General features: G+C 36.5%; 1 long non-coding RNA gene across 1 annotated transcript in view; it reads left to right on the plus strand.

Annotated features, from left to right (window-relative positions):
* The first annotated feature begins 1,667 nt into the window (after positions 1-1,667).
* Positions 1,668-23,297, plus strand: part of LOC113956619 — a 43,953-nt gene continuing 22,323 nt past the window's right edge. Inside the window, exons 1-3 of the long non-coding RNA XR_003530903.1 lie at positions 1,668-1,797; positions 3,512-3,670; positions 4,117-4,284. This is a non-coding gene — a long non-coding RNA (uncharacterized LOC113956619). The remainder of the gene's footprint in view (positions 1,798-3,511; positions 3,671-4,116; positions 4,285-23,297) is intronic.

Genomic DNA, 23,297 nt, shown 5'->3' on the forward strand with positions numbered 1-23,297 from the left:
CTTGCACAGTTAAAAAAAATAATACTTTTCAAGTAGATTGTTGATATAAAATGCAACATATTTTCCTGGAAAAATAAATTTGAGATGTTCCTTTCCAATAGACTTGGTCAGATCAAGAGCTTAAATGGCAATGAAAATGTGGGTGGTGTGAGGGCAATGATGTTCAGTGCATGGTGCTGAGAGAGGAACTGCTCCTCGTTTGTGTTTGCTGTGGCCAGGCATCTCTGCCAGCAGATGGTTGGAAGTCTGATGTTTTGTAGGTCAGCTGGTTCATACAAGTTACTGCCAGGAATCCATGGACAGCAGTGGAAGGCTGGTGGAGTGGGTTTTTAATCCCCAGAGCTTTGTTATCTTCAAATAAATAACTAACAAGTGGTTTTGCATTAGCAGACCGGTGGGTTATATCCAGTGATTCGTGCATCTGAAGGTTCTTTAAATTGCGCCTTTTTCTGAGCACTTGAACCTTTTGAAGACATTCACAGACATACTGGGAGCACCTGCAGCATTTCATATTCTTGACCTTGAGCTAACTGCAGAGAACCACTGTCCAGTAGCAAGGCAATAACATTCCACTCTAGCACCAACCTTCATCCTTTCACCTGGACATTGGATTAGACTCTGTTACCCACACACTTCCAACACTCTCATGAAATGGTGACCATGTTCCTATTGTTTTGTCTGTTATCTGGAATTATGATGCAGATCATCAGTAAATTAAAACTAAGTTGTCAGCAGTACAATTCTTTATTTCTCTATGCACACTGATTGTTATTTATACAAAAAAATGTTGTAGTTTGCATTTCTAAAGTTTCTGAGAGTTAATAATTGTAACACTATTTGGTTCTAACCTGTATTTCTTTTTATCAGGAAAAAATACTAGTAGTTAGTAGCAGGTCTCTTTGGAAGATGGTGTATTTCTCCATATATTTCACATTCACTTTATCTGTAGTGTCATGTTATTTTAAGTTGCAGCATATGTAGGCCAACAAAAACTGACATAAGGGAAAGCAGCATAATACAGTGTAATGATATGTGACACATCCAGAATGAGGAGGAAACTTGCTTTCTTGGAATTAGTACCTATTGCTTACTGTGTTTGCCATTAACATACTCTCCTCCATGCAACACTTTCCCCTATGCAATCAAGGTACTCTTTACCTATGTCAGAAAATACCAGCTTGTCTTGAAAAAAACCCCAGCAAAATCATCAGTTATTTTTTTGAGATGTTGATTCGTAATTCAACCCTGATATCCTGATATAATCAGGATATTGCTTTCCTGATTCACAAACTATTCCTGTGCAGAAACAGGAAATTAATCTTTATATTTTTCCCTTACATTTTAGTTCATAGATTAATATTTAACATTATTCATATTCTTGAAATATGTACTAAGCTATGTACTCTTATTCATGTGAACCTTATGGACAACTTAAAAGAGAAGTATAAGTCAATAAAAAGTAAACTTAAAAACGTGAGTAAATAAAATAACCCAAGTATCGCTTCTAGGAAGGAAGCAAGATAAGCTAATCAAACTCTTTAACATACTCTGAGTTTTGAACATGTATCTCACAATAGATTGCATTTCACTGCCCCACAGTGAACTGGATTTGAGTACAAATACGGGTAATAACTATCCTTTTATTGTGTTAATTTTAACTTAGTTCAGTCCTCTGCTTGCACTCATTGCATGGCTGCCAAATGCTTCCTTCTGTCACAGAAGCAGCGATGGCACAAAAGGTGAAAACAGAGAGAGAAATGACCCAGAATCACTTTTCTTGGCAGCAAGAGTGGCAAAGTGAGTGTGAAGTTCTCATAGAGGAAGAATTTGTTATTTAAAGAAATAGAAACTTCCCTCATTATTCATGTAGTCACGTCTGAAAAATGTATGAAAAGTCTGAATGTATTTTGTCAGAGTTAAAATGCAGATGGAACTATGAAGCAGGACATAGAAGTTTCATAATACATTGTCTATACAGGTTGATAAACAGCAGGAGTTACTCTTATTGATTGGTGAAGAATTTTTTTTCCTTAAGAAATAAAAGCACCCCACTGTTTATTGTATTCTTGCTATTGAAGGGATTTATTTTTAAGTAAAATATAAGTGGTCCTAAATTGAAAATAACAGCACTCATGGGAAAACTCTGAGAGAAGGCTCAAAAAAGAAATCATGCGACTGAAGCTAAAACCAGAACTTTTCTGTTAGTGTCCAGTACAAATCAAGATCAAAGAACCTAAATATTTTACTATTATTAAGTATTCTTAAGGCACAAGCAAAAAAGTCTTCTCAGAACTCAAAGGTAGGTTTCAGTTTTGGTATTTTGGTTTCCACTTGAGCTTAGAAGTTTCACTGAATCTGTGGGATGCCCATTCAGAATTGACTTTGGAAAATATACCCCAAGTGCTTGAATGCTGTAGTAGTACCTGCCTTATAAATGAAATTCTTTATGTTTATTCACTAATGAGTTATGGAACAGAAAAACATGGCTTTTCTTTTACTTTTGGGAAACTTCATTTTGTGACCGTAGGGTTTTAATAGATTATTGATTTCCATTTGTTAAAGTGTTACCTGTCAAAGTATTTTAATAACTTCTGGTTTTAGTCTAACTTAGTCTAGTTAATATTATGTGCTTCCTGCTGAAAAATAGGAAGCACTGAAAATAGGAAGGTAGTCATAGAACCTTAAACTAAAATTTTCATTATAAATAAAAACTATTTTCTATAAATAAAGATTATGCCCAATTTTATCATGAAGACAGCAGACTGACCACTGCTTAAATTGGAGTAGCACCTGGGAAACTGCCCTGCATTCATTTCCCAGACTGAGCTAAAGGAAATAAAATTGATCATATTGCCATGGTACGAGATCTGGATTTTGTAAGATTAGGTAGATGAGATGTCAATGTCTCAAATTCAAGATTGTGGTGTTTAAGTTGTGGGTGGTGGTTTTTTCATTTGTGGCATTTTGCCATGTAAGCAAGAATTGAAAGAGTATGAAGAAGGCAAATTGACTTCATTAATGAATTAAACCAGTAAAATTTTCTCAGGTTTCAAAACCATCAGGAAGGCCTTTTCTGTATGTGACGTGTCTTGATTTCAGAATATGCTGCTTTTAACTTCTTTTAATATAATACATGGGAATGTGTGCCAAGATGTCACCTATACTTAATTAAATATTACCTCAAGACAGGGATACGGAATTTTGTCTCTTCATATTTACAAGAATTTTCATTTTGAGAGCTGTTCGTCTTTATTCTTAAACTGATACATGTAATATTCAAATATTTTTGGGTTTTTTTCCACTTTAATGCATATAAAAGAGTCCTTATCTACCACTGACTTTGAAAACTTTGTGAAATACAAAGTTATCTACGTGCAGGGAACTCTTGTGCCATCGGGTACATTGACGACCGCTTTTCCCACTGTTGCCTGGTGTTTAGACTGTTGTGATTCTGCTGATGTAGCTGATGCTTTTTTCTTCATTATTCCTCTGCCTTTGTCCTTTCCTACAGGCTTACCCTGAGTTTGTCCTGACCTACCTAGAGGAACTAAATGAAAGAGAGGAGGTGACCCAGACAGAAAACCATATTCACCATGGGGCCTGGTCTGCAGCTCATCAGGAGATAGACAGCAGCTCAGCAGAAGAGGTCACAGTATTAAGCCAGAGGCAGGTCAGAGACAGTCCTTTCAAAAACACATTTTGAAAAGAGAAATATCAGTGTGGAAGTCAGCTTATTTCCTTAAAAAAAAAAAAATAACCCATTTGATTTCTTAATTTAATAAGATGTTTATATATTAGGCAAGTAATAGTTATGTACAGGATTATAAATGGATAAAAAGCTGTGTTTATTTCTGCCTTAGAACAGTTTATGCTCACAGTGCATGTAGGACAAATTTTTGAAATTTCCTATGAGGAAAAAACTCAAGGAAGGAAGAGAAACAACAAAAAAACCACCCAACTCACAAGATCTCTAGATTTGTGCCTCTTGATGCATCTTGTCATAGCTATTTGTATTTCTGACATTTTCTGCTAATCAACAGCCTCGCTTGAAAAAGTAGACACACATTATTTTAATTAGCAATATATAAATTACCCGGTTGTACTTTCATCTCTTAGGTTCTGCAAAAAAAAAACCCAACATGTCAGCAACCCCAATCAGAAACAACTTTCAGGACCTTTGGACGCCCATTTAATGCCTGCAGATCCCCTAGGGGAGACTCCACAGCTGACAGTGGCACTGGTGAGGAAACCAGAAGCGAAACATCCTAAGGCCCCAGCTCAAAGGTAAGCCACTGACAGAACTGATATTTATTGTTCAATGACATTAGATGTTTTCCTTCAGTTTCATGTAAGATTGATTTCCTGGATATTATTGAAATATCTCAGAAACCCTCTGGCTGAGAAGCAAACAGGGATTTTGACCAAAATTAATGAAAAGGGGTGACATTTATGAGCTGCTTTTTTTTTTTATTATTATTTTTTTATTATTATTTTGAAGATTGATGTGGACGATGTTTGGTAGTAATTGTAAGTTTACTTTTGAATTTTTTTCTCTACGAACCTCACATCATGCAAGTTACATAAAGAAACAGGACTTGTATCTACATTGTGACATGTTTCGTGCCACAAGATTTAAATTTAAACGGTAAAGGTTTTGTTAGAAAGCTGAAAGTCATGCTGAGCCAAAATATTAAGTGAAAGTCACTTCCAATGTAGGACTGTATTTTAATTTCAGTAAAAGATAAAGGGTAGTGTTGTTATTGCTTCTACTTACAACAGGCAGAAGACTTTGCCTTTCTTTAGATAAGTGAAACTATCTTATAGAAATGGCATTTGGTTACTTACTTTTGAGGTTTTGGGTATTTTTAGATCCAAACATATTAAAAATGGACCTCCCACTCAGATGAAAGACCACAAGACATCACTTGCTATTAGGATTAAAGTTGAACTCATTAGTGTTGTTACTACTGGCAATAAGTTAATGACAGTGATTTGTTAGACTAGAATTTCAGGTGTTTCCTTTATAATATTATTTTACAAATATTTAGTCTTTCAGTATCTGAAATATTCTCAAATGTGCCTGAAGACTCTGACATGACTGAGGTACCTGAAGGTATTGGCTATCAGCAGCTTTTGGGGAACTGTGTAGTTAGAGGTAGGTTACCTGTAATTTGGATAGTTTTATTTTTTATTTGAAGAAATAAAATGTAAACTTGGGTTCTAACATTAATATTGACTATATTGGCTCTTTCAAAAGATGCCATCTGCAACGTAATGTGAGGATTTGTCCAGCATCACTTGCTCCACAGTGCTTTGAATATGAATTATTGTGCTGTAAATGGGTAATGTGATGTCAGGGTCACTACAAAGTATTTAAATTCATTGAAGTACGACAGAATAAGTGAAATTTCAACTAAATGTCTGTACTTCTAGCCTCAGATAACAGGATGTAAATATTAAGCTAGAAGTCTCTTCTTGCAGAACAAACACATTTGATTTAGAAAGCTGTCTGCAGTCAAGATCTTCCCACTGACAGTGGAGTTATGCAGTCTAAAGCATTTTCCTGAACTTGAATTAAATATAGAAAAATACATTTTAATACCCAAACAACATTATTTCACTGTCAGAAATATTTGGCATTAAGTAGCAATTATAACAAATTTAAAACTGCAGTTACATCTGTTATGGGAGGTACTAAGTGATTTAAATTCTCTTTTGCTGCAATTTTTCACTAGACTGTGATAAGTACTAATGTAGTCTGCTAAACAGCTGCCACATCCCACTCTGTAGTTTGTAGAATCCTTTCAGTGACTGAAAGGTGATGTGAGATTAGGGAGACAGGGTTTTATCTTCTGTGATTTGAAAAGCTGTTCCATTTCCAAGTAGCAATAAAACTTGCCTTCCTTTACAAAACAACATGAAAAACTGTCATAAGCACAAATGAGGTATGTATTCTGTGTCCTAGAATTCTTTCAGTTGGTCCAGATATAGGAGATGATAAAGTGAAGATTATGATCACTGTCCCTCCAAAGTTCAACTGGATTTTATGAAACTCTTTTGGTTAATGCCCCCACTCGGCACATTTGTAGAATTTTGTGAAACTTTTTGGCTCACTGAGAGGGAGGGAAGGAGATTCAGCTGCCCAGACACGGGTGTTTGGGGTAATTTTTAGCTGTTAAGGGGTATGTCACCAGGCTTCCAGCTGTTTTGGAGTGCTGCAAGTCTCCAGCCAGGTCCTGTGGCCTGTTTGTGAAAACTGTGCAGATCCTTTGGGTGCATTGGCAGCGTCAAATATAGCCAGTACCTCTTTTTAAGCTTTGAGTCATGATGGAATCACAGAGTATTGGAGTTGGAAGGGACCCACAAGGACCATCAAGTCCAACTCACAGGCACATAGAGGGATCAAAGCCACCCTAAACGTTTTGTTTTCCAGCTTAGTTTTGTAGGAATATGCATTTCAGAGACATCATTCTTAGTGTTTTTCTGGTTTGGTTTCTGAGAAACATTCACACTTTGGCCAGAACAGCATGAAGACAGCCCAAGAAAACCCTTTTCATAAGGCTCTTCCTATCACATCCTATAGAATAAGTTTCAAAGCATATGGTTAATTAGATGGCAAGCTTGTCTGTTCGTATAATTGTCGTACTTTCAGACTTCCTTTCCTTACATATTTTTTCTGGTTGAAGGCTGCAGTCAACCCCTTTCTTACCTGCACATTGTTTAGCCAGTTGCACATTATCCTATGGTATGTGTTAGTAAAGACAACAATGAAGTGAGCTTCTTTGGTTTTGGGGTTTTTTTTGTGTGTCTTATCTTATTGGTCTTGGCAGGTCCTCAGTATCTTTGAGGACATCTTATTGAGTGTTCTTTCCAATGTTGCTTTCTAATGCATCTCATGCTTTTAACAATTTGCATGATACATTATGCCTGTAAGACAGAAAAACTTGAACCTCATCTCTGATTTACCTGACTGAATCCCCGAGTTTTTACGTGAAAGCTGAAAAATTTACCGGTTCTAGAAAATACCATTGAGAAAAAAATGACAAGTATTGCCCCAAACAGACCAAAATCCAATCCAAGGTAGTTGTTGGATTGGAGCTGGAGGATTCAAGCTGCTGAGAAGGTGTGGTGGCTTCTAGGATAAGGATGAGTAGAGAAGTGAGCTGTGTGACTGTGACATGTGTACTTCCCTCAGTGCACAAGAACTAATTACTTAACTAAGTGACTAATGACCACTGATTTCCTTCCCACCCTTGTTCTCATTCTCCCTGTTCATGTATGGGAAACAGCTAATCCACTGCCTCCTTTCACTCAAAAATAGTTTTGAATGGACACTTTTATAAAGAAATGACATATTATTATCTCTGCCTGGGTCAAGATAATGACCTAATGTTTCTGGTGTTACCCTGTGGAACTGTAAGCCCTGTAAATTCTGGTAGTGTTTTTAAATTACTTCTCTCATTGTTATGATACTACAGGTTGGGCCCAGCTAGGAAAGTGCTCTTGTATCAACTGTAGCAGATTTGTGGTGTCCTGGCAATACATTCCATTTGTGAATTGTCCCTTTAAAGGTGCTGGCCACATACCTAAAATTAATCACCTGTTTTAATGCAGTTTTGGTTTCAGACCTTATTGGATCACTTTGTTGCCATGAGTAAGCTTGATTTCACAGGTTTCTGAATATTTGGTCTCCAATCCAGATATGCATTTGAGTAAGCTCCAAGTAAAGTACATGCTAGGTACAAGCATTCTTGGATCTGAGTCAGAATGCTTATGACCTTGCCATATTTAATAGTAAGACAGATGCAGCTGAGACACTTAGTTTCATTTTAATTTTTCTGAATCACTTGGACAAATTCAGTTATCACATTTTTGTAAGACTTAATGGTGTAGGGAAAAATGACTAAGGAATACCCCTATGGAGATGAAAATGTTTGCCCACTTCTATTGTTGGTTACAGCTAAGCAAATGCTTGACCTTGATTCTTTATACACTGTTCATTCATTTTAAATTCCATGTGGGCAAAACATAAGTGAAAGTCATAATCTACATCTGTATTGTAATTGATTGCTCCATGAAGACAGATGAGAGTATATTAGAAACACTAATTCATTACTGGATTATTGTAAAGATCTATTCATAGATTGCACATTCCACAAAAAAAAAAAAAAAGGGTGTTTTAGACTGTATTTTCTGCGTTTTAAAAGTTCTTGTATTCATCTGAAGTACCCCCTCAGATTTCTATTTGTGGAAAGTCCTTTCTGGTAAAAACATCTTTTCAATGAGTTGCAATGATTTTTCATGATATATCTGCCATGCAAGTGTTATAAAGGTTAAAGCTTTGAATTGTGACAAATTAGCTTTCATTATCTGCTTTAGTCACATCTTGACAAAATTATTCCAATAGCCGTGTCTGCTACAGATACAAATCCAGTTCTCTGCTCATCACAGGGAGGAAATGTTACACATCCATCTGAAAAGAAAAGGAAGGTACAATAAACATCACATTCCCCTTTTCAGAAAGCATTTGAAGAGATTTGTTTGCATTATTAGTATATACCAATTCGAGCAGGTTACCTTTATTTCACTGGAATAAGAACTGGGGGGCCGAGGGGGTGTGGGGGAGTTTGTAGCAGCCGACAAAGCATGGTGACCCAGCTTGTCACCCAGTGACCTGTGAGAAGGAAATAATGAACTGTGAGTAGCTGTCATCTTAACTGTTTCTGACAGTTTGGCTATGGGCACATCTGTGTTAGTTGCATGGAAAGGCCTTTGTTGTTTTCCCACTAGTGACTTTGCAGACCGCTGTGGGCTTTGCTGGCTGCCCTGCTCCTACACTTCCCCTCCTTTTTTTTTTTCTTAGTGGTAAGAGCAGCTGCCACTGATAGAGCTGACATTTCTTTTAATGATTTACTTGGCATTTATACCCGTTAAAACCCAAGAAATTAAATTGAAATACAACGCGTGGTTCTTGTAAATGAAAATATTCTCCATGTCCGTGTAAGATCTGGTGCAAGTATGCATATAATCATTGTCTGCATCACTTGCAGCAGTTTTCAGCCCTTCCATCCTAATATCTTGCCATTCTTAACTATTTTGAGTGAAATATTGAGTCTTATGGTAATAACATTTTAAATAATCCAGTGTACAATGAGACTAGCAGGTTTTCATGGCTAAATGATATATTACAAAATAAACAAACAACTTCCCCCACTTATTTACTATTAAAGGAAACAATTCCTTCTTTTTTTCCGATTGACCGAAGGCTGCATGTCTTTTCTGGTACAGCAGTGCTAAATCTTGTGTAACTTTGCTCACATTATTAGCATTTTCAGCTAGGAGGCTATTACATATAGGCATACCTGCTCTCATAATAGGGTTCTTAGTTGATTTGTGAAAGATGATTGTTACCAACAACTTGAAATCATGACTTATGTAAAATGAATGACTAAAAAATTACTTAAAAACTATAAAGCTATCTATTTCAAAAAAGTGTAAGTTTTTTACATGGTTGATATACCTAATTGCTTTTAAATTCTAATATGATTGGAGTAGATTGGTACAAATTGCTTTGCAGGAGTTGAATATTCAAGGCTACGCTCACTAGACTTAAAGTACCTTATGGTGAAACTGAAATCTCTTTAAGTTCTGGTTGTTTTACTGCTTTAGGTTTTGGGGAACTTACATTGCCTTCTAGTATTTATGCTTCTTTTTCTCATTCTCTTTAGCTTTTTCATGTTCTAACTTCAAGCTGTACTTGATAGTGTTCCCATGCAAGTGAAAAGAAACTTATATTTTAACTCTGAGGGCACAGATTTCTGAATTGGTTCCTTTGAGGGCTGTAGAACTGCCTGCATCCTGATCTAGATGGCAGGTCACAGTCCCTTGCCTAATTGTGAAGTGATGGAACCATTAGATGCACATAAAAATGGATCCTGTTGCTCCATGTTTGCTATATCACCAGTGCAATCCTCTATCCTTTTTTATTTAAAAGTAGTGCAAAGACTTGTGGTGAACAAGAGATGTGCAAATACAGAACAATTTTCCTTTGTGTCACATATAGTTCAGAGAAGCATTGCAGGTGCTTTCCAAATCCATGTTTACACCTCTATGTAACGTGAAATCAGTAAAAAAACCCCAAAAAATCAAAACCCAGAACCAAACCAAACATTTTCTTGAGTACCAGTTCTAATCACAGTGAGATCCTAAGGGTATAACAAAGGTTGTTTGCTCCCTGAGTGGATATGCAACCTCTTTATTTATATACTGAGAGCACACAAGGGCTGATAGAGAGGATGCTGAGAGGAGGTGACCAGCCCAGCTGTGGAAGTAAATGAGAGCTGTGGCACTAAAATTTCTTTTTTCCAAACTCACTGAAATCTGTTATTTCTCTTAACAAGGTTTAATGCCAGAGAGAAACTTAATATTGGAGTTGCAGAGACCCATCCATCAGGTTTTAAAACTTGCTCATTCTGTGCAGAGATATTGCCCTGCTATCATATTTATTTATGCGTATCTGTATGCATTTAAGACAGCTTTGCCAGTTAAAGGCATTATTTTTCTTTCTAAACTACTGTTTAAAAAATAACAATGGTATATTAATACAACTGAAAAGTTGCAGAGATGGAGGGTCTCAACTTTTGCACATTTTGACAGTTTCATTTGGAGACTATATCCCTTCTTTTTCAGAGCTTTTGAATATTTATTTAAGTTGAGAGTCCAATTAGAGTTATGGAAACAAAAATTCTACTTTAACAGTGTCTTAACATGGGTAATAAATCATTATATAGATAATGCATTTGAAGGGAAAATGAATGCAACTTTTATTTGCTGGCTAGGTGGGCCACACTCAGTCATAGAAACTTTGTCTTTTGCAATTGTTGTCTTATCAGAGCAATCATAACTAACCACCAGTTATAAAATATCAGCTGTTTGAAAAGTGATAAATCAGTCTTAAATTCCCAAGGTGGTGCAACAACTACCTCTTTGAGTCAACTTTGAAGGATTGAAAGAAAATGAAAAATTTCAATGAAAAATTTATAAGACACTTTTTCACAACAGTTGGGCACATTTCTGCATTATGTACAGAGATTTCTTTGTCAAACAAAATGCCAACTTTAAATTTTTCCTGTATTAAAAAGTATTAGGAAGGTAGGAGCTGAGATGCTATAAAAATCTCAAGAATTTCAAGAGGTTAAATGTCTTTCATAGGCAGTCTTTTGTATTTTTTACAGGATAAAATTCACCCATAGATAAGCATGTAAGTTTACATAAACCAAAATACGACTTGATTAAGTAGCAGTAGAATTTTAACCTCCAAATATTTTTCCACCTTCAAACCGTTTTTCATCATAGTTCCTTAAGAAGTTCAGTCATGTTCACAATTACTAGTTCAGAGATAATTTCCTTCTATCACATGAAACTTTTCTTTTGAATTAGCTTAAAGCAGGCAAATTCTTTTGAAAAAATCAGATTTCATAGGTAAATTATACTTGAAAGCACACACTATCTCCATCCAGGTTCATGTATTAATCAAGTGCTTATTATCAACTGATAACAACAACAAACTGCACGAGTTAATGAACTTGAACAAGCAGGAACTGAGTCACTGACAGCAGAACTGTGGTTAGCAAAGGTTGCTGCTTTTTTAATGCTTAACGTGTTGGAATAGGAGACAGAAAGGGGGGAAAAAAAAAAAAGGGTTTCCCAGACAGGCAACGTGTGTCAGGTACAAATGGAGCCACTGCTGCAAATCCTCCCGGATTTGTCGGAATCGAAAGGGACGTGCTAGTTTTGCCTTGGTGATTATGGAACAGCATCATGCTCACAAGCAACACAACCTTGCTCTTGCCTTGTGTGAGTTAAATCCCCTCAGCCCATGCCAGGCAGGTTTCTTTCCTCACCCCATTCTCGGACTTGTGACGCTTCATTAACCAATAACAGCAATATCAAGTTATTTAGTTGCATTTTAAAGGAATCCCGCTCTTCGATAAAAAATAAAAATAACCACCAAACCCCAACCTTACCTCACCCAAAGATATAGAGAGGGCACAGAAAATGCTGGAGGGACTTAATTATGAAGAAGGGTGGAATGTACAGAGTACAAAATAGCTAAACAAGTAGTATATAAACTTTAGAGCAGTGCACAAACACTCTCCTGATGCCTTTTTTTTTTTTTTGAGTAGCAGTTTTTGAAAATTATTCTTTGCTTTGTGGGTTGTTTTTTGGGTTTGGGTGGTTTGGGGGGGTTGTTTTTCTTCAAACTAATATTTGATTTCTGGCTAAAATGAAACAAGAGTGAGAGAAAGAGCAGCGTGTTTTCTTAGCTTATATTTTGAAGTAATCACATGTCATAATTCAAATATAATTTGATGAAGTGCAGGGAAAAGTAGTTGATATTAGCTTGAATAATAGTTATATAATCCTTGTGTATCTGGAAGTGACAGTGAACCTGTATCTGAGGAGCTTGGCTGGATTTCTTCTGAGATAAAACTTTTAAATGCAACAGATGGGGTGATGTGGGTTTTGCTTTTTTAGTGAGTGTTTTCTTTCTTTTTTTTTTTTTTCGGTAGTATGTGAAAATTCTGAGAGTTACAGTTAAGAAAGGTTAGAAAACATGCCAGGAACTCTGAAGTGGAGAGAATCTGATAGATTTGTAATGCAGTATGTGATAAAAGAATTTTATAAGGAGGCTTCATGCCTGTTATCCTCATGTCAGTGAGAAGTCTTAGGATGTTAAAATTGAGAAATGTTGTTTTACTCACTTATTTCTTTATACTGAGCATACAACCCCCCAAAAAAGACAAAACTGACAAATGCACAACCAATCTTCCCACTCCCAAAGACAAGAAAATTAGCTCTGTGCTGTTGGAGCACAACTCCAGGCTTCGACAACAATAATAGAGATAAATTTGTAATTGTGTGTTGCCCCCTGCTCCTCCAGCCATCTGTAGATGATGGAAGTGGTTGTGAATGGCAAGAAACAGGGAGGAAACCCAATGGCAGACTGAGATTTCCCTGCTTGATATGTGTGGTCTGTGCTCCTCCAGTCATATTCTTAAAATGACAGAAATTAGAGATGAGGAAGATGCAATAAGTCATATTAAAAACCTTTCAAAAAGCAGAGGATTTTTTTCCTACAGTATCTTCTTCTGCATTACCTAATTCCTTTTTAAAGGACTGAAGGAATGAGACTTCTCTCACTTCCCTTGGGGGTGTCTTTTCTGCAGTATAATAGTCATCCTCTCTGTTAGGAATATTTTTTCTGACATTCGGCCAAAAAATATTGTCTGCTCAATTTACTCCCATCACTCCCTTTGTACTACATAGGTTTGCACCTCTCCTGTATTTTTGATGGGAATTTATCCCACTCAGTTCAATGGTGAGCTTAGTTTAGTCCTACACGGTTACTTCACCAACCTATTTAATGAGAAAAGCCTCTTTCTAAATTCCATGTATTACCTTGACTCACCTCGGTTCCAGGGGAATCTTACACTTCACTGAAGGGTGCTTACCAGGAAAAAGTTTGATTTCTGAAACACTTTAACCACTTCTTTTTCTTCACTGCAGAAGAAAAAGCCTTTCTTTAGGCTGTTTTACACTATAAGTTCGTTTGAGAGGCAATTCTGGCATTTAAGAGCCTTAAGATCAAGTGGGGGTTTTTTGTTAGGCTTATGGTCAGGCTTCCAAACATACTTGGAACATGTAGGATCTAAAATTAAGTACCCTGAAGAACCTTCAATACTCTTATGGACAACTTTAATGAGTTTATTATAGGACGATACAGGCTCTTAAATATTTGTATAATATTCAAAACGAATGGTAAAGGGTCAAGAGTGGCAAATAATTGTACCACCTCTTATTAAAAGCACTGCAGGTGTTTTTAAAAGGACTGGGCCAATATTTTATTGTTCTAATGCCATTTATTGACATCTTTAGACTAACTGGATTATTTTTTTTCTGTTACCATAAACTTTGTTCTAAGCACATGTTGGTTTTCTATCACTATTATTTCATGTGACAGTATTGTACCTACTAGGACAGAATTCCTAGTGCAAACACATTTATCACAATCACATATTGGGTCCTCATAACATTTTTCACCCAAAACCACACCAAAATTATAAAGTCAGTGGGTAGATTTTTTGATAGTTTTATTTTCAGGTCTTCAAAACTTTGCCATGACTATATAGACTAAAGTTAAAAAGAAAATTGTGAGTTTCTTTCCCTTCTGTAAAATTATACCAAGTTTTCACCAACTTTACAAATTTCAACCTTTCTTCTTGTTGTTGTTGTTTTTGTTGACCTACACCATTACAGCTGTTTATAAATATATTAGAGGTTAAACTGTGCTTTCAGATGCACTCTTATTTGACTGATAGAATATGGAATTGCATTCGAAAGTCAGCGTGGTATTTTTAGAAACAAAATAGTCCAAAAGCCTAATATTAAAGAATTCACCCATTTAGAGAGTTAGCTAGGAAAATAAGTAGGTGTGTAAATGTGTTGACTTTTCTGGGTGTATGGGTGAGTGTGCATATATGAAGTGCCAAACCTGTAAACATTTGTCACCACAGTTGGCTTGATCAGGCAAACAAACTAACTCCATGACCAAAAGCCTCCGTGGAAACGCTCAGAATCCTGCAGGATCTGGTCCTTCAGCTGCTGATTCCCTCTGTATGTTGTCACTTCAGAGGCAACAGCACAGGGACCAGACTTTGCAAGTCTATTCGAAGGGAAAGTGCACCTGTAGACCCACACAGGCTTATTAGCAAGCAAAGATTTATGAATTTAAATTATAATCTCCTAATCCAGATTTTTTTCAATCTGGTCGCTCACTTCCAAGTGTTTCCAGCGTATATGGAGAAGTGCACCTTTCACAGGCTGTAACTTCTATTCTTTGAAACACTTTCCACTTGGAAAAAAATCCCTGAAATGTCTTATTGAAGACAACAGTGGGGCATTTCCAAAATATCATTATGGCATCTGAAAAGGACTGTAAACTTTTCAGGAAACAAAGAAAATTCAGCTTCAAATTACAGAAGAGTTGTCCCTGATAAGTGGCATGTGTCTCACTGTTTCTGTTGATCAGATGAATTTTTGTTCTGACTTTTTTCCATTTAACATTTTATCTTCTACATCCAACTGTTGAAGGCCCCCCTGAACTGTCATGTTCTGCTCCTTCTGTCTACTGCATGTCTTTCCTAAAATACACAGCAAGAATGATTACTGGTACATAACCTACTTAATTTATTTCACTCATCTTTTTTCTTCTTTCAGCTCAATATAATGAACTTCAAAATAATACTAGTTGTTTGCTTGCAGATAGAGCTTTGTTCTTAGTTTACTGGTCACTGAATGATCTAAATTTTTTGATATCTTTCATCACACTTTAAAAATAATTAATTCATTTTCTTACCACTGGAAACCCTTGGCACTAATAACTCGCTGCCAGCATGAAAATGATAAGTTAAACATTATAAAATATGACAAATAAGAGTCCATTCTAATCTGTTTCAAAAAAAACCAACCCAAAGTTACTTTTTATTGATTAATAAAAATCCATCTTGATTTTTATTAATCAATACCACATCAATTTAAACAAGATGCAGGTTTTATATTCTAATTATCCTAAGATGAATTGATAACAAAACCGAAAACAAAAATATTTTTCTTTGGCCAGACCTCCATGAATCTTCAAGACGGACTTGAAAATAATTGTTGGCTGAATAAGAAACCATCAGAACTTTGGCTTTCTTTTTGAACTCTACGGCAGTCATTTTTTAAAATACATTTTTCACAGTGGAGCTTTTATTCCTTTTTTTCATTTGACTTTGCCAGTAGGGACCTCTGTTCAGTGTTTCATCCAAAGAAGACACCTTTGACAGTGTGGTTGCTCTTCCCCTACGAGCACTGTGCCTCTGTGTCACCACTGAATTAGAGCCTAAGTTTTTTATGTTGTCCTTCAACCCCTGACCTTCTGGCCTGAAGGCAAGAATATTACCAGCACAGCTATGCTGTGACAGAAAGAGGAGAGCATGCAAAGATGAAACAGTGTGGAACCACTAAAATCCAACCATTTCTCTATATTTTCCTCTTCTTAAAAAAAAAAAAGGGGGGAAAAAAAATTTAAAAAAAAGGCAAAACTCTCTTTCTTTTCTCTCAAAGCTCGAGTCTGACTTTAGGCAGCTTTGGCTTGTTCGCTGACCCAGGAACAAGTACCATCATCCTATTAGTACCCTGAGTGTGAGATAACTGTACCATGACAGTGTCTTGAACTACAGGGTATACATATGTTTTGAAGGAGATGAAGATAATGTGTTTGGATTTTTGAAGGGGAGGTGCTGGTGGTGGTGTCTCTTTGTGGTGACAATTATGATTATTCCAGTCCATTAAAAAACCTTTTTTTTAAAAAAAAAAACCAAACCCACAACATTTTCTTTGATACGTAATGAATCCATGGTAGAAATATTTCAAAAGAATATTGCAGTAGTATGTGTCAGAACATACATATTTCAATTTGCTTCATGTTGTTGAAATCAAACATTACAAGGATTTATCAGCATAATGAAGGTAGCATGGACTTTTAAAAGCCCGCTGTGACTTTGTTCAAAAATTATAATCCTTTAGTAGCTCCAGCATTATATGGGAAGTTATTCCACAGGTTAATTAGGCACTTCTTAACAGGTGTTCCTTTCTTTGTTCTGAAACTTGTAACAACTTTCCCCATCTGATGACCTGCTACTTCTTAAATTGAAATAGAGAGTGCACAGTCAGGCTATCATCCCATAGTCCTTCTCCATGCTCATCTGCTGGATTGCCATCATACTCCATACTGTCTATCATACTCCCTGCTCTCTCTTTCCAACCTGAGAATCATACTCTACTCTGTTCCTTCCTTAATAAACCACTACACACCACTTGTTGTGTCTCTTCATACTTTTTTTTTCTAGTTTTTCTCTACGTTGTTCTTCACGTGGCAAGAACCAGAACTGCTTCTCTTTATGGGTTTAACAGTGGCATAGAGATATTTTCAGTTTTGCTCAGTGCTCTTTTTCTAAAATATCTAAAATATGGTCTTCTGTCCTGACACTGATCTGCTGTGCAGATGAGATTTCTATGGGGCCTTTTTTTATTGAAATACCTTGTTCCTCTGCAGGCAACTGCAGTTAACTAATTACAGAAGCTGTAGAAGACACAGTAAGGTGAAGAAGCATGAGCCTCAACAGAGAACTTATTTTGTTGGGGTTTTTTTTCCCCTTTATGTATGAAGACTTGGCCTAATAAGGATAAAGTTTGGTAAACACTGCAGAATTACCTCTGTATCATCTAGTTAAACTAAAACTGGTGGCTGTGATATGCAGAGGTGTGCTAATGGAAGCTGGGAGAGGGATAGTTCGAGACACTGCAGTAAGTATTCCTTTCTATTTGCTACCTCTCAAAGACACTGCTCCAATGTTATGTTTTGGAAATACTTCAGTCAGATTGAGCAAAAGCAGATTTACAGGATTTATCAAGGCAGTTTACTGGAATTTGAATTCTCTGGCACATTTAAAGTGCCAGAAAAATCACAAGATATGTCAGTTAAGGAAGAAACATTTAAGTTATCAAAGTATCTAGATTAAACTTATCATTGGTGTCTTTTAAATTATTGAGAAGGATTTATCTTAGGTTAAAATCAGTTATATAAAACAAAGGAGCTGAAGGTTGGAATTCAGGTTCAGCCTTAGTTTCCTAACTTTAATTGTGTGGTTTTATTTTCCAAAATACTAATTTTTAACAGATTGCAGGTGACAATTTACATCAACATACGAACATTGCAGGAATTCAGTGTTATAAAATTAAGCCCCCCAAAAAACCTCAGTCTTTGTGCCCTAACCTGGTCTGGTAGTGTAGAAGAGTTGTGAAGCTGCTGAATTTGGTTCTGGGGGGATCCTAATGTTACTGGAACACTGGAACAAGCATCAAGACTGCTTTTGCATTTTACCACTGCTCTGTGGCATAGCTTGACTGAGTTCAAGGGACTGGGCACAGTTCTTGATGGACGTGGAAATGTGGCAGTGAGGTGGAGAAGGAGGAGCCCCTTTTCATTTTCAGTTCTCTTTGTCTCACATTCAGCATGAAGTGACAGTAAAGCAACCTGATAACACCACATGTTTAAACACCCTCTATAGCTTTAAGTTAGGGTAAATGTAATAAGGCATATTTTCTTCTTCCAAATCCTTTGGAAAGATTCAATCCCTGGGGCATTTGCTGCCTTATTTGGATATCAATTGTACTTATTTTGGACTTTGCAAATATATTTGTGATGGAACAAGTGTTTTCTTAGAATGCTTGCTTCATAATCTGCAAGAATTTTTACTCATTCTCCCTCTAAACCCATCACTTTAGGGAATGGGAGGTTGGGATGAAAGAGAAGCAGGGAATCCTAATGTATCAGTGTCACGAGATCCTGATTTCCAATACAGAGGAAATTTTCACATGAAAAAAATTGATTCCCTGCTAGATTATGTAATTTCAAAGCTGACATCCATCAGTCAGTTAACTAAGACAGTTACCAAATCCTTTATAAGTGTTGCTTATAATTAGATGCACAAGAACACTTTAACCAGTAACCAAGAAATGTTTCTCTTCACCTATTTATAGAATAAAGATCAGAATAATTTAATTATCTAGTGGGGAAAAGCAATTTATTTAGTGCTCTTGGTAGTTTCGTACCCAGATACATAAATTTGAATTAAATAGTGAATTTTATTGCAATTCCAAATTCTTAGTAATTTCTTACATTTACTTCTGAGAAGGTATTCTTTTCCCATTTTCTTTCTGAAGGGCTCTATACATGTGTTTTTAAAATAGTTCAAATATGTTCAAAAAACCCCAGTTTAGGGTTACTCTTTTTTGTGTCCTTAAAGTGAAACAGGTTCTTAGGATTACTTCTAGTCAAGACCAGGAAAAAAAACCATCTAATGCTTAAGTGTTGGGTTTGTTTTTTGTTTGTTTTATATTTAAAGAGCTTCCCTGTTTTCCACTGTACTGTTTTCCTCATTCAGACAGGTAATTTCCTGCAATGCCACAATACCTGGCATGGATTCTGTCCAGTTAGTTTGAATGAAAATTCTGTGTATCGTATAATCTTATTTAAAATGTTGATGGAAATTATTTGCTCAGCTGTTATGACCTTTATCCTTATGAAATGTATAGTGTCTAAATGATTAATCTGAAGCCACATCCAGTCTGCATATTTTCCACTGTACATTGCAGCAATAGAAATGCCCAAAGAGACATGAGCATTCCTCTGCCAATCGTAATTTTTAATGTAAATAGATAACATGCACACTGTAATATTACTTTTTGAAATGCATTTAGTCTTTTTTTCTAGGAAAACAAATAGAAAAGGTTAGTTCCTTGCTGCATTTTCCTTATGAACTCACTAGCACTTTATTAGTTTTAAGCTTAGTTGCAAATAATGTGTAGCAAACATACACAGATATTATTTTTGTGCCTAACAGAAGAATTAAATAGATTAGAAGGGAAATTACCTAGGAAATACTCCATGTTCATTTTGTTCCACTGTGGTTGAATATTTAGATTACAATGACAGTTCAGGATTTAATGACAACTTCATCAAAATAATTGTATAAATAGGTTGGATTCTATGAAAACCCTTCTTTTTTTTTTTTTTTTTTTTACTGTGAGCAAGGTAATCTTGCATGTGAAAAATCTGCTAACCCCACTATTGATCTATGGGCTTTACCTTGTGAGAGTCTCAGTATATTTTTTTTTTTTCAAATATAATATAACCTTTGTGCATCTGGTTAACAGAACTGCAGTGTAGAAGGAGACTCAAAATACAGGGAACTTCTAATTGCAGAGAACTGCCTAGGTGTGATTCCTCTCTCCTTCCTTTACCTTTGCCCGTGCACCTTTATCTGCCTAATTTATAAGGCAGAGCAGCCCCAGGTTACTACTTTTGTTGTATTTATTGTGGCTTTCCACTATGAAACATCAGGAGTCTTGGATCACCCTTTTGCATATTAAATATTTGTGTCTTTGGTAATTAAGCAAGTTTTCACACATTTATTGGGTGTTTGGTGGATTTAACTCTTCACTCATAGCACTGTCAGCAGAGTGCCTGCTGTAGGATTATCACAATTTTGGGTTTGCAGGAGCAAGCTTAAAACCTAGTACTGATAGAACTAAATAGCTTTTGAGATGAGAAGCACAGCAAAAACTTCCTATGAGAAGTTTTTGATACGATAGAGAAGCAAACTAGAGCTTTTCTGTTAACCAACACAGGGCAAATATGATCAGTAATGCTTCTGTAAGAGAAACAGCATCCCCGTATTTTCCTTGTTTGCAATGGGCTCATTGATATGTCAAGTGAGTAGGGAAGTAGGAAGGAGGGCACTGCATTTTACACTTTTAATACATAATGCACCATCACACTGTGTTATAATTTTGTTTTGCTTAAGCTCATAAGAACCCAGGTAAAAATAACCGCGTTCAGAAGTAGCTTCCTCTGCTTAACAGACTCCGAGGGGGGAATCTCTAAATTAATTCCTTCCCCCCCCTCTCCCCAAACAAACCACACAGCCCTTCACGTTAGTCCCATTAGCGCCGGGTAATAAGTTAGTCCTCCACCATCTCCATAAGATGCTGCGGTCCTGATGGAAGTTAAATGTCCCTAAATCCTCTGAATTGATCCGCGGGAGCTGTTTTTCCACATGAGCGGTGCCCGCAGCCAGGCGTACATCCGCGGAGCGGCGGAGGTCAGGGGGAGGAAGGGAGGAGCGGGCTCGGCGGCGGCACAACACGCACTCTGGTCCTGACAGTGGCTTTGCTTCAGCGGAGGCAAGTGAAGCGCGCACGCCATGCTCAGTGGCATTTCCAAATGCAGCTCAGCTGGGGGCCTCTGCTTATTGCATCAGCGGCACACACTGAGGGGGGGATGAAAAAAAAAAAGGGAAAAAAAAAAAAAAGAAAAAAAAAATTTTTTCCAAAAAATAAAAACCAAACCCCCCCCCCCCCCCCCCCCACACACACCCTCCGCCTTCAAAATCATCACCGGCACACACTAATAGCTCTAATAGATACAGATTTTATGCATATTTCAGTCACAGCAGTATTTCTAATGCATATGTGAAAGGGTCCTTAATTTATGTCTACCAACTGTGTGGTGCCCTTCTTTTGGGTAATGTCATCATCCTAATGGTGTTTCTATTATACTCAAAGGTAGCAAATGAGGCTTATTGCAGGAAGGTAATTGATTTTCACTGAGTGAAAATGTAAATAGCCATAAGAAATCCTATGAAAGACAAGCAGTTCAGAATTGCCAGCAAATTCATATACATTACTTATTGGTGTTAGTACCTGTAAAATGTGTCTTATTATAAGGAACCCGCGATGACTGTATTTCACATTATTTTATTTCAAATTGAAGTAAGAATTGGAGAATTTAGGTGATTTTGTCTTTACCAGTTTGACTGTGCATTTTATGAAAATTACCATCCCTGTTCAGTAAGGTTGCTTCATTTTGTCAGGTTTCTCTCAAGTGGAAGTGAATAAAATTCCTGATATAGACGTGTAAAGAGAAATGGTTCTTTGGGATTTCGGTAGTAAAGAGGCAGTCATTTCATGCACCCTCTATGTGGATTGTCAGTGTGAGCTTTCCTTTCCATCTTGAAGGGTTATTTGGGATGGTGCAGTTTACTCAGACCTCAGGATTCCAGAAGAATGCATAAGTTGAAATGAAAACATGCCCTTCATGTTCTGGCTGCATCACAGCCACCGTTTTAGGGAATTGTTTTAGGTCAGCAAAAATAGCCACCTGTGGTTACCGTCTCTCTGTGTATTTTGCAAAGTGTGTAGGCTTTTTTTTTCCACTCAGAATATTGTCTTCCCATTATTTTTGCTATCCACAGTGTGCTCCTGATTGCCAAAGTGATACCTGCTATGAAGGGCAAAGCTGATTAGATGCACATTTATTTCCTTTCAATATTGCACTGAGGGTTTAAAGTTCTGTGTGTTTTATGATCAAGGACTGGTGGCAATAGGTTATTTTTCTCCCATGAATAAACTGATTTTTCAAATCTTCCAGTGAGTAAATGACCAGGAAATGCTGCACATTTTAATCCCTGCTGGCTCTATCCATTATCTCCTAAGTCCTAGTTTTGTCCCAGCATAATTGTTTGGATGTTTTTGCCGGGTAATTATTATTTTCATAACAAAAACTTACTCTACAAATAATTAATTTTATTTAGAATTCAAACACTTTTGACTGTCTAACCAATGCGTGTTTATCCATCTGCAGTTTGCTTGGAGGAAAATAGAAAGCCCAAGAGAGGTTTCACTTAAACCATGGAGTTGAGAATGCTCTGAGTTTTAATGTAATAACAATTGTAATGTAATAACAATACTGGTGTTACAGATGAATGTAGAGGGTCTTATTTTCAGATGGTCTTAGAAAGTTAAAGATTAAAACGTTGTTAGTTCCTTTAGCTTTAATTGGCCTCTGTGTTTAGCATGTTTTCTGTACATCTGTCTTATGTACTCTGGCTGGTACGTATAAACACAGGTCAGGCTTTGGAATGTGGGTAAGTGCAAAGCAAATCAGAAAGCTCTCTAATTTTACAAGAGCAGAAAGCAAAAATTGTTTGGAGGGTTTTTTTGGTGATGTCCAGTACCTGCCTTCAGTTTTATGCTTGACTCTTACTAGTACCTACAGGTTTTTTAAAAATAACCCCCTTATTCTTACAAAAAACTGCTCACCTTTTAATTAAAAAAAAATAAAAACATCACATCTTGACTTTGGGAAGCCCTGTAGAATTAACAAGACTGCAGTCTTAACTTTATACAGATACAAACTGTGGTTTTGCATCTTAGGTGTAGAGAGCACATCCATTATTGCCTGTTTTAATTTGTTATTAGTCCACAAAGTTTGAAAACAAAATAAAGATGTAACCCAGGAATGTTGCTTAAATCTTCATATGTGGTGTTACCAAAACAGTAGGTCTGGTGTTTTTGAGAAGTATTTTTGCAGGAAATACATTTTTTTTTTTGTCTCCAAGATAAATCTGCAGATTGCCTGATATACTTGTTTATGGTGCAATTTTTAGGTCTTCTGATTAAAAAGTAGAAGAAAAGATTTTTACGAAAATAAGCAAATGGACACAGGGAAACAAATCTGAATTACAATATCCTGTCTCCATAATTTAGTAGCATGGGCTGTTCCAACAGGTCTCTGCTAATAAATCTATGGAGGGATCAAATGCAGAATAAACCTCTGTGCAGAAACATTC

The sequence above is a fragment of the Corapipo altera genome, unplaced genomic scaffold (genome assembly GCF_003945725.1).
Source record: "Corapipo altera isolate COAL_440 unplaced genomic scaffold, ASM394572v1 100, whole genome shotgun sequence".
Lineage (NCBI taxonomy): Eukaryota > Metazoa > Chordata > Aves > Passeriformes > Pipridae > Corapipo > Corapipo altera.